The sequence below is a fragment of the Xenopus laevis genome, chromosome 1S (assembly GCF_017654675.1).
Source record: "Xenopus laevis strain J_2021 chromosome 1S, Xenopus_laevis_v10.1, whole genome shotgun sequence".
In the NCBI taxonomy this organism is placed as follows: Eukaryota; Metazoa; Chordata; class Amphibia; order Anura; family Pipidae; genus Xenopus; species Xenopus laevis.
Window position 1 is genome coordinate 179,274,029 of NC_054372.1, and position 12,505 is coordinate 179,286,533.

Genomic DNA, 12,505 nt, shown 5'->3' on the forward strand with positions numbered 1-12,505 from the left:
GGTCTTCATGCCTTAAGTTTACTAGAAATTCATTTAAACATTAGATAAACCAGATAGTCTGATTTTGCTTCTAATAAGGATTAATTATATCTAAGTTGGGATCAAATACAAGCTACTGTCTTATTATAACAGAAAAAAAGGAAATCATTTTTAAACATTTTAATTATATGGATAAAATGGAGTCTATGGGAGACAACGTGTATTTTTGAAGAAAACGGATCCGCACACACAGATTGTTGCAGTCGGGGAGTATCCCCTTTTATTTGCCACCAAACATTCAACGTTTCGGGGGGGCACACCCTCCCTTCATCAGGATACATTTTTTGTGCAGTGACCCTTTTTTAAATCCAACTTCCCCCACCTTCTTTTCCCATGATGCCATTTACCAAGCAATTAACCCTTCAGTGCAATAAATAAATAAATAAATACATTACCATTCATATTCAATTCTATTTTGAAATAACAATTGACATCATGTTGTCATATATATTACAGTGTCCATGTGCAATTCTTATTAAAACAATAAATACTGTGTAAATATATGGTGTATAGTTAAAATTCATTATTACATAATAAGATCCATTAGGTTATACATAGATTTTACTACCTTACTGTCTTTGGGATTTCTAGTTACCCTTTAACACTCTATGTTATCACTGAAGTTGTTATCTGTAAAAAAATATAAAAACATGTAAGAAGATTAAAAAGTTATCTTTCACAAGAAACACGTATAACTGAAATTTTCATTCAGGCCTTTCGGTGCAAGTGTTTTTAACTGCCATATCCAAAAGGCCTCACGTCTCAATAAAGCCCTTTGATCTGTCTCTCCTTCCTGCCTATGTACTACCTCCAGTATTTGCCACCTAAGTTGTGAAATGTTGTGTTTTGTCTCAAAAAAATGCTTCGCCAGCAAGGTTTCTTTTTTAAATCTCTCTTTCTCTTTCTCTTTTTTCTGGCCTATGGTACCTCCTTTCTCCTCTGGTTTATAATTTCTTATTGTACTTTTATGCTCATTCATTCGGGTTTTAAATGCCCTAGAGGTCTGACCAACATAACATAACCCACATGGGCACTTTAGTAGATACACCACCCCCTCTGTATCGCAAGTTGCAAATTGTTTCAGTTTGATGTCATGTCCTAGAGTGGGGTGCTGACAAACTTCCCCTTTAATCACCCCATTGCAATGCCCACATCGATAGCATGGATATGTACCTTTTCTACTTGATACGGATTTCCTATCATTTCTTCTAAAATCAGTTCTAATGATTCCATTGGCTATACATTTTCCTTTCTTGTAACTAAACAGGGGTTTGTTATTAAACAATTTCCCAAAGGTCTATGGGAGACAGCCATTCCGTGATTCGGAGCTTTCTGGATATCGGGTTTCCAGATAAGGGATCCTATACCTGTAACACATGGTTAGTAGATGCACTCAATGTCAAAACACCAGCTTATTGAGGAAATCATCCTATGTCTATGTAAAAAAAATCTTACACTAATGATATATGAGGTTACAACATCTGTATTTGAAGGTCTTGATCTTGGAAAGATGGTATCAGTTTGAAAGCCAAGTCTTGATTTATATAATGTTACACACTGCAATTTAGTATTGCACATTATCCTCATATCAGGACCATGGTTTAGCACTGTTTAGAATACACATAGCAAATAATTCAGATTTAATAAGTTAGGGACACCATAAGCAATATACTTTGTGCATGTCCCTATTCCATGCAGTGTAGTCACTTACACCTCACTTCATATCTACAAATAGGAGCATAGTGGATAGCTCTCTCCCTGCTCTATGTCTCCCATGTTAGTTACTCATAAATATTATGAAATATGGAACCTACCCTGCAGTTAAGAATGGGCCCTTTAAAATGTCATGTAACTGCCCTTCACACTCATCCAAGCACATTGTAGGAACCATTGTAAGACCAAAATTAATGTTACTTTTTTTGTAAACATTTTTGACATTAATTGTGATTGACGGAGACCACTATGGGAACCCTGGAGCTACTGCCTGATTTTGAGTTAATAGGCACAAAGGCACTGAATTCAGCATTTGAGGCAGGAGGAAGGAAGTGCAACGAGCACATGGGGCAAGTAAATTTAATGAATGGACTTTTCCCAAAACTACGTAATTGTAAATGATCCTTTGGAGTTACTGCCTCCTCCGAACCAATTGGTTGCTCCAGGATCTCCACAGCAGCCTGCTCCAATTGCCGCAATGCAGCTGCACTAAAAGAATAGGGAGAACACATCAGCCTCACGGAAAATGCTGGGAATTAACATCAACCGAATTTAGAAATTATTCAAAGTCTGGTTTTGACATATTGTCAACCACAATTATGTTGACATCATGGGAAATAAAATGCTACATTGTGGGTAAAAAGCAGGGTGATTGCACTTGAATTTGCACTTAGCCCACTGTCCTTATAATCGTAAAAGACCCCCTAATGTGTTTTACGTATCATTTCCAGAGAAATAAAATTTATAGAAACCCTTCTTACACAACCTTCACAACCTCAAAATTCCTGAAATGGAATTCCCAGATATGCACCTGCATCTTGACTTGGACTGATGCCCATGAGATATGTATGATCAATGTAGGCATAACATGAATATTCTGAAAGATAATGTAATCATGGCATTTGCAGCAGTTTATATAGTATTTAAAAAAAGAAATGGCTTCTTGTGTGTAGAAATGGAAGTGAATATGGGTAGTAGGTATTCATTCAATATGGGGCTGATTTTTCAATCACCAATGTTTCCTTACTGAGCCATAACGATGATGAAAGAATGATTTGTTTCTAAACTTGCATTACTTTTACATTTAAAGCAATGCTTTTTATTTTAGACAAGCTTTTGGTTCATTCGAATTTTTAATTTACTACTGCCACTGAACTATAACACCCATATATGAAACAACTGAAGGCTTCATAAATGTGCCAATTTGCTAAAAATAGTGATTGGCGAATTTCTCCAGTTTCTCTTTACCAAAAAATGGCGAAAAATTTGTGAAACTCGAAAATTGATGCCCGCAGCTATTTTGATACGAGCACCTTTTAGGCCACATTTCCAACATTTTTTGAAGCCGGCGAATTTATCAGTATGCGGAGCGAAACATGGAAATTTGCAGCAAATTCGCACCAACCTAATTTATTCACCCACCACTAGCTATAAAAACCTTCCCGACTGTTAGGAAAATGTCCAGTAGTTTAAATTTTAATATTTTTGCTTGAGATCTGTGCAGGTGCAATTTCAGAATCCCAAACCTGATACACAGACCCATAACACATATTTTTTGATCCCACTATACAGTCTGATCCGCAACTGCCTTATCTACAAACAGACCCGCTACTCTCTGGCCACCATGAAACAGGAAGTAAAGTAACAGCAAACCAAAAGTGGCCATTGTGGCAAACAGGAAGCGACATCCTTGCAAAGTGACATCATCAGAACATGGGGAAGTGAATAAATACTAATAAAAACAACCCAAAGCGGAAAATTCAGGTTGTGAGACCTGACCTACAACCCATATTTTTAAACCCTTAGACCTGCTAAGCAATCTGACCCAAAATTGCCTTATACACACCAGATCTACTACCGACCGGCCACCATGAAACTGGTGATGTCGCCACAAACCAAAAGCGACGTCACTATAACTTGGAACTGACATCATCATAAACCAGAAGTGACAATATTAGATGATAGGGGAGGTGAAAAACTCTTGGAAAAAAGCAAAGTAAAATTCAGGTTTTGAGTCCCTACAGACAACCTGCACCCACAACATGCAAAATATATCCTTTTTTTGTGGATGGCCGCTGGTTTCTTTTGTTGCCTCCTCCTCCTTCCAAATGAATTGGGACAGAAGCTGCTGTCACTCAAAGTTGTAACCCGCCAGCTCTGTTTTACAACTTTGAATGGTGACCCTAGTAGTAACTGTTTGAAAAGATTTTGGTCTTTTTTTTCCGATGACTGAATTTCGGTTTAGGTAGGAACTATTCAGTTTTAATATATTCCAATATATTCTCATTTTACTGCTGTTATTTATCTTTTTCCTACTAGACTGGGCAAATGGTAGATAATAGCATAGAAATTGAATTGATGTATAATAATTGCTGTGGTTAAAAGTCTGACAGCAGAGTAAGCTCATGATGGAGGCCAGGTGGCAAGAGTTGATCCCAGGGCAACAAAGTCTGGGCACCCCTGTGCTAGAAGCACCCTTGTGCCAATGCTCGCTCTAATCCGCAATCTGGAGTTGCTATAAATGATAAAAAGCCAATATTTGTACACAAAGAGAAAGAGAAAAATTACCAGCGCGTGGTTTGCCTTTAAAAATAATTATTACAAAAAAATGAAGTGTTAGTACCATACTTTGGCCAATATGTGTAAGCTCACGTGCCACGTAAATGCATCAATGGGTAATTTTTCTTGAATATTTCCGTTTGAAAAATGCAACTTTTTTTTTCCAACAAGATTCTAGTAGAATTCTAGCACAGACTTCCAAAAAAATAATTCCATTATGGAAAATGAGAAATTTCACCATAAATCTGTAATCCCTAGTTACCGTTATCTGATATTTAAAGTATATGTTGGCACAGTGTCAGACTGGGATGCCAGGGGCCCACCAGAAAACCTGGGCCCACTTTCCAAACTATTATTCCTCCTCTCCTCACGCAAGTTTTGTATCTACTTATTATACTCTATTGTTCCATTATTAAGCCTCTTTTTTCCTAAAAAGAAATAGGGAATGACCATGATATAGGCCAAATGGTTAGACACCTGGGCCCACCGGGACTTTTCCTGGTATCCCGGTGGGCCAGCCCGACAGCACATCTCAGTTTCTGTGAAGTTGTCTCCATGCTGGGTGCTATAAGGTTAATCCTTTCTTAAGCTGTGTACAACAAAAAGTAAGGAACCCGAGCCTCGCATGAGCCAGTGTTCATGAGGATTTTATGGAATCCCCCACCTCAACTGTGACCAGATGATCAGAAGGCAGATTTGTGCTCTCAGTACTTGTCCTGTCATGAAAGAAAAGCCATTAAACTCAGAGAAGGGGTGGGGGAACTTTCTGTTCAAACCCATTCTCAGACTGTTAATATTTTTCCAGCTTGAACATGTTTGTTAGGTTCAGTTGCATCCTAATAAGTGTTACCAACACAAATTCCAACACATGCCAACAGCCAAGTGCAAATATGTCAGACCCCCAATATCCAGAGAAAGCACCCTGTTATTTTACATTACCATGGTAATAATCAGGCCCAGTTGCAAATGGTTTGTGCCCATCCTGCAGCTAATATTGTATTTCTGTATATGTTCAGTTTGTAGTTGAAGAGAACTGAGTGCTTCAAATCATTGTTTTCACGGCGGCTACATGAGGGCGATTTCACTGGTGGGTGGGGGGAGCTCTCGCAGGAGTTCCTGGAGCTGCTGTTTCTCACTATTGAAATATAATGCTGCTCATACAATAATATGTGAAGGTTATCAGCCCCAGGGGAAGGTTGTGCTGCAGGGATACTGAATGATGAATGTACATTTCTCTAAACCACCTTTCTATGCATTGAAAGACATTTATGCACTAAGCATCTCTATGAGGCAAGTGTTCTGATAGCTTTCTAATGACAAGCTGACTGCATTACCGAGGAGAAGCTTCATTTTGTAATTGAAATAATTGGTTTTACTTCAGTAAGGTCAGTTTCCTCGCAGTGTTTAACTCTGAGCACAAGTGGGTAACTGGCATAACGTTTTTGTTCTTCATGCTGACACTGTGAGATACTATAAAGTTTCTACATTCGTGGGAGGTACTTGGGTACTGGGGCAATGTAATAAAATGACAAAGTTTGCTTTATGCCTAGTTAGCCAGAACATTGGATATAATCTCTCAAACAGCAGACTTAAGCTGGCCATAGATGCAAAGATCCGATCGTACCGACTCCCGACCCGCCACTAACCATTCAGATCAAAGTCTTACCAGTCAGATTAGTTAAAGAACAGATCAGCAATGTTCTGCCCCTGACAGCAATCGTACGATATCTATGTCCAACCAAAGCTGGTGACAGTCTCCCACTGAAAATCGTACGATCGGCAATACACGCAGAGATATTATCGGCAGCCGACAGAAATTTTCTAACCTGTCCGATCGACCAAACGACCGATCTCCGCCGGACGAAAAATGTCGGGACTCTCCACACACGGTTCGAAAATCGTACGAATCCTCGATTCGTATGATCAGATCTTTGCGTCTATGGCCAGCTTAATGAATGCAGCCTCCTAATCAGGTCCGGACTGACAATTAAGGCATTTCAGGTACACAGAGACCCAATAAGCCCACACAGAGGCCCAAACAGCCCCGACCAGCCAACTAAATACTGACTTATTATGGCACCTTATAGCAGCCCCTCTGGCATTTGCCAGAACCCACAGATTGCCAGTCCGGACCTGCTCCTAATTGTATTAGGAGGTAAGGCCTTGAGCAAACATTGCATTTGTTACTGAAACCTGAAGAGTGCTCTGAGCCAATCTGTACTCGCGCAGGCCTATTTATCAACAATCTCATTTTACTGGTTTTAAAGGTTTTTTTTTAAACCATGACTGAACTCGCTTTCTCTAAAACCACAAATGCCATAAAATGTATTTAAAGGCACCTGTTGGGCAAAAATATTTTCCACAACCAAAGGTGTAGGCTAATAGAGCCTCGGCCATGTTGTGCAGAGCGCATGCGCACAATGAACTTCTGATGTCACGTCCATGCGCATAACGTGCAATTTGCGGCATTCTCTTTCTCTCATTATATGCAGGCTTGTGCCCCAACACGGCCGATCGAAAAGGGAGGTCCTTCCCGGTGCAGGAGTCCTAGCGCTTGGGGGGAGGGCAATTTTAAAAAACGACTGTTACCCCCATCCGGAGTGTTCACACCTTTGGTTGAGCAAAATATTTTTGACAGGGTTTTAGCTGGAGTATTTTTGTATTCGGAATCATCGCAGTTTTGTTGCATAATAAATCCAGAAAAAGTCAGGCTATTTTTCTATGACTTTTTTGGATTTTTGGCATCAAAAGGGACCCACTCACAATATACAGTACCCATAGAATAGAAATGTCACAATATAAGGCTGATTAGTAACTAATACAGATAATTACTACATTGCAGCACAGAAACCAATGAAACTAGCATCAGAATTTAATAATCAGCCCTGTAGCATCAGTTTATATGACAGGCAACCTCATATTCTGCTGGATAATTTGTGATAACCCCTAAGCATAACTTCTCAACAGCTGCTTAAACGATAAGTAAACCTTTAAAACAAGTGAATGTAAAATTGATGAGGGTGCTATTCTTAGAAATCTTGCAATGTACATTCATTATTTATTATTTTTCATTCCAAGATATTAAAGGATACATGTACTGTTAATATGAATTAATTTTGTTACAACATCACCACCTGCTGGTCAGTTTCTCATCAGTCTGACCACCAAGTAGTCAAGGAAGTTGTCAGGAGAAAGAAAGAGGCTGCTCTGATGTTCTTCTGCTTAGAAAGTATTTGAGAAAGGTTTCTAATCATTTTTCTAAGCAAAAGAACATTCCATCATAGTAACAGTACATGTATCCCTTAATATCATGAAATGAAAAATAAATAAATAAATGCAAATGACAAAAGTGCTTAGAATAGCACTCTCATCAATTTTACATTCACTTATTTTAAAGGTTTACTTATCCTTTAAAGCCCACTGAGCATGTGAGACACTTTCCGAGATGGTGACCCCCTGTGACAAGTCTGAGGTCCTGGATCATTGCTCATATTTAAAAGCTTAAATTTTAGGCTGGTGCAATCAGTTCAGTATATAAAATATGGCATTTGTAGACATATTCATTTTTAGGGTTAAGTTCTCCTTAAAAGTTACAGGATATCAATGACACTTTCATTGAGGGCTCAGCTGAGAGAGATTAATGGGATCCTTTCATTGGAAAACATGTTTTTTTCAAAACACATCAGTTAATAGTGCTACTCCAGCAGAATTCTGCACTGAAATCCATTTCTCAAAAGAGCAAACAGATTTTTTATATTCAATTTTGAAATCTGACATGGGGCTAGACATTTTGTCAATTTCCCAGCTGCCCCAAGTCATGTGACTTGTGCCTGCACTTTAGGAGAGAAATGCTTTCTGGCAGGCTGCTGTTTTTCCTTCTCAATGTAACTGAATGTGTCTTAGTGAGACATGGGTTTTTACTATTGAGTGTTGTTCTTAGATCTACCAGGCAGCTGTTATCTTGTGTTGGGGAGCTGTTATCTGGTTACCTGGTTGGCTGCTGGGGGGGAAGGGATGGGGGTGATATCACTCCAACTTGCAGTCCATCAGTAAAGAGTGATTGAAGTTTATCAGAGCACAAGTCACATGACTTGGGGCAGCTGGGAATTTGACAATATGTCTAGCCCCATGTCAGATATTAACTGATTAATTTTGAAAAAAAAAATTTCCCATGACAGCATCCCTTTAACAACAGGGTTGGACTAGGCTGATGAGACACTGTGAAAAAACACAGTGGGCCCTGCCGACCTAGACCCTTTCCTCTCCTCAAACTATTGCTGCAATCCTTTACCTCACCCGATTGCGGAAAAGGTAAGTGTGTATATATATATATTTAGTCCAAGTGTTCGCACTCTGTTTATTTCCTAGGTGCACGGTCAATCTGTATTATAGACGTTTCAGTATGGACCAGCACTCCGGTTTTTCTTCAAATAATGTGATTTATTTCAACATGCTGTAACCAATGTTAATGTTACGGTCCCCACTAGGACCTTTATCAAGGATAAAGTGCATATTCTGTGAACAGTATTTATGTATTTATATTTCTATAAATATATTTCTATATATATATATATATATATATATATATAGCAAAACTTTCCAGACCAGCACTCCCTTTTGGTGAAAAATCAACAATCTTTTATTGTGACATGGTATCTTATTCCAACGTTTCGATCCCAATAGGGATCTTTTTCCTTGAAAAAGATCCCTATTGGGATCGAAACGTTGGAATAAGATACCATGTCACAATAAAAGATTGTTGATTTTTCACCAAAAGGGAGTGCTGGTCTGGAAAGTTTTGCTGTATGTTAATATTACCGTGCACCCCTATTTATCCATTGCCTTGGAGTGCGGATACTCATCAAAGAAGTATATATATATATATATATATATATATATATATATATATATATATATATATAACAAACAGGGGAAAGTTGTGCTCACCACTATTTTTTAAAACCATTAGGCGGGGGTGCAATGAGGCTGTGACCACAAAATACATATAGTCAAATACAAGAGTCCTCTGCACTCAACCCATTATCAATATATTTAAGACAGAGACATTTTGTGCATACTGCTACTAAAAAATGCCTTACCCTTTAAACAACACAGGGATTGTTTGTCCATATATTGCAATATATTTAAGCTGGCCAACTACGTCAAAGTCATCCCATATCTGGCCAGTCCTACGCTTAATTTTCATCTGATTCATTAAGAATTCAATTGCTTAATTATACATTTTACAAAGGGACTAAGTTTTACCTGCAACTTACTTGCTGCTTTCAAAGTAAAACTCCCAAACTTGGCTGCCCTTTTATTAGACACCAGTGGGATCACCTGACTATAGCTGGGAGGGGTGGGAGCTACAACATGGAGCTGGTCACTGCTCCTGTATAACTATAACAAACAGGGGAAAGTTGTGCTCACCACTATTTTTTAAAACAGTTTTACTTTGAAAGCAGCTAGTAAGTTGCAGGTAAAACTTAGTCCCTTTGTAAAATATATAATTAAGCAATTGAATTCTTAATGAATCAGATGAAAATTAAGCGTAGGACTGGCCAGATATGGGATGACTTTGACGTAGTTGGCCAGCTTAAATATATTGCAATATATGGACAAACAATCCCTGTGTTGTTTAAAGGGTAAGGCATTTTTCAGTAGCAGTATGCACAAAATGTCTCTGTCTTAAATATATTGATAATGGGTTGAGTGCAGAGGACCTCTTGTAGTTGACTATATGTATTTTGTGGTCACACCCTCATTGCACCCCCGCCTAATGGTTTTAAAAAATAGTGGTGAGCACAACTTTCCCCTGTTTGTTATAGTTATACAGGAGCAGTGACCAGCTCCATGTTGTAGCTCCCACCCCTCCCAGCTATAGTCAGGTGATCCCACTGGTGTCTAATAAAAGGGCAGCCAAGTTTGGGAGTTTTACTTTGAAAGCAGCTAGTAAGTTGCAGGTAAAACTTAGTCCCTTTGTAAAATGTATAATTAAGCAATTGAATTCTTAATGAATCAGATGAAAATTAAGCATAGGACTGGCCAGATATGGGATGACTTTGACGTAGTTGGCCAGCTTAAATATATTGCAATATATGGACAAACAATCCCTGTGTTGTTTAAAGGGTAAGGCATTTTTTAGTAGCAGTATGCACAAAATGTCTCTGTCTTAAATATATTGATAATGGGTTGAGTGGAGAGGACCTCTTGTAGTTGACTATATATATATATATATATATATATATATATATATATATATATATATATATATATATATATATATACACCCCATGTCTCTTTTTATCAAGGGAAAACTGTTTTTGCGGTACGAAGAAATGAAACCCAATAACATGTGTTTTGAAGAAACCCCCCATGAGTTGTGTTTCCCTGAACTAATGATACAATAGCATTTAGGAAGTGATTCATATTAGGTCATCGTCATGTTTATTGCCACTCTGCTGTGTCACTTCTGGTATGAGCTCACTCAAAGCTTAATCCATCGTCTTGTGATAATGTTGTGTTACTTAAACAATAGCCACAACAAAGCCTCACAAGCCTTTTCCAAGCAGCAACTCAAAGACAAGGGAATCCTGGGCTGGAGAGGCAGATTCTATTACCGATAACAACATGTGAGAAGTACCTGAAATGACATGAGCTCATCCCCGGGCCTGTGATGTTCCCATCTCCCCCTTCATATCACTTTTAGCACTTAATTGATGTTCACTGTTTTGCATCTGTAGAACTCATTGTACCATCTCAATCCCTAAAAGCCACTTTAGATCTGTCAGTTATATACAAGTAGGTAGAACAGAGTGTAGTACATGAGGCTGTCAAGTACTTCTAAAATCAACTTGTCATTAAGCAGTTATGTCGATTTCATTTCCTTCCGTAGAACAGACTGTGACATTAAGAAATCAATGAGAACAGATTTAATTCCACCATTTCCGTTACCCTGGGGTCCTTCATTCCTGCAGATCTCCATCACTTCCCGAAGCAGAGCTGTCAGTATCCCCTGGACAGAAGATTATGGCTTGAGGATCATAAGGGTTGTCATACAGCAATGACTGTATTTATTGCTTTTAACAATGTTCGAACAAATTGAACAGATAATAAATAATAAAATTAAAAAAAAGACGAAAGAAGAGAACTGTGACATGTCCAATAAATGTTCCATTGCTGATGCCACCGATCGATTATAAAGGGAGGTCAGTTTAGGCAGGACTTTGAATATTATAAAATTAAATATACTCCAGTCTGTAATCAATATAGTCACTACATGGATGTGATTTCAATAATGATTCTTTATATTTCTTGGATTCTAGATTAAGTTTCTTGACCCATCACTTCTGCCCTTCAGTTCCTCAAAATGAATTACCTTAAGGAAGTGCTTAGAAACTCTACCAATATAGGAACTTTAACCCCTTGGGAACATATTTGTTTGAGGTTTTCATGTTGTAATGGAGTGATTTCACTATTATATAAGGAGATAGTAAAAATGTCTAATTCTTCCCCTCCTTCCTATACCAAACAATGGGAAAAAGACTTAAATACCACCATAGATGGGGAAACATGGCAGCAAATCTGGATAAACACAACTAAGAGTTCTATTAACATTTTGGCACTGGAAACTTTATATAAAGTAGAGAGTAGATGGTATTTGGTCCCTACCAAATTGAATACGTATTATCCAAACTGTAGCCCTCTCTGTTTCAGGAATTGTGGGAATAGAGGGCAATGTTACACACCTGGTGGGAATATAGGGAAGCTACGAGACTTTGGTCCAGAATAGATACCTTAATAGACTCAATTACAGGGATTAGACTTGGGAAAGATCCCATCCAGGTACTTCTTAATTAAACAATTTATTTTTATTGCAGCAAAGCAAACTATAGCTTCTTCCTGGAAAAAACGTTCACTCCCCATATCCATGTTCCGTACCAAAATGAACTGGATTATGGTGAAATAAGTATTATTTCAGACAAATATAATATCTATATGAAAATCTGGACCCTTGGATTAGGTATACCAGTCACTGATGGGTGTATCTGTTATTTGTGAAAGATGGGAGAGCCCTTACTTAGAATAAGGTTGGAACCCTGGGACGACATGACTAAATGTGAGGAGACGTTTATTATTACATGACAAAATACACACGGAGACGAATACAAAGGAATACATGACATTACATGTT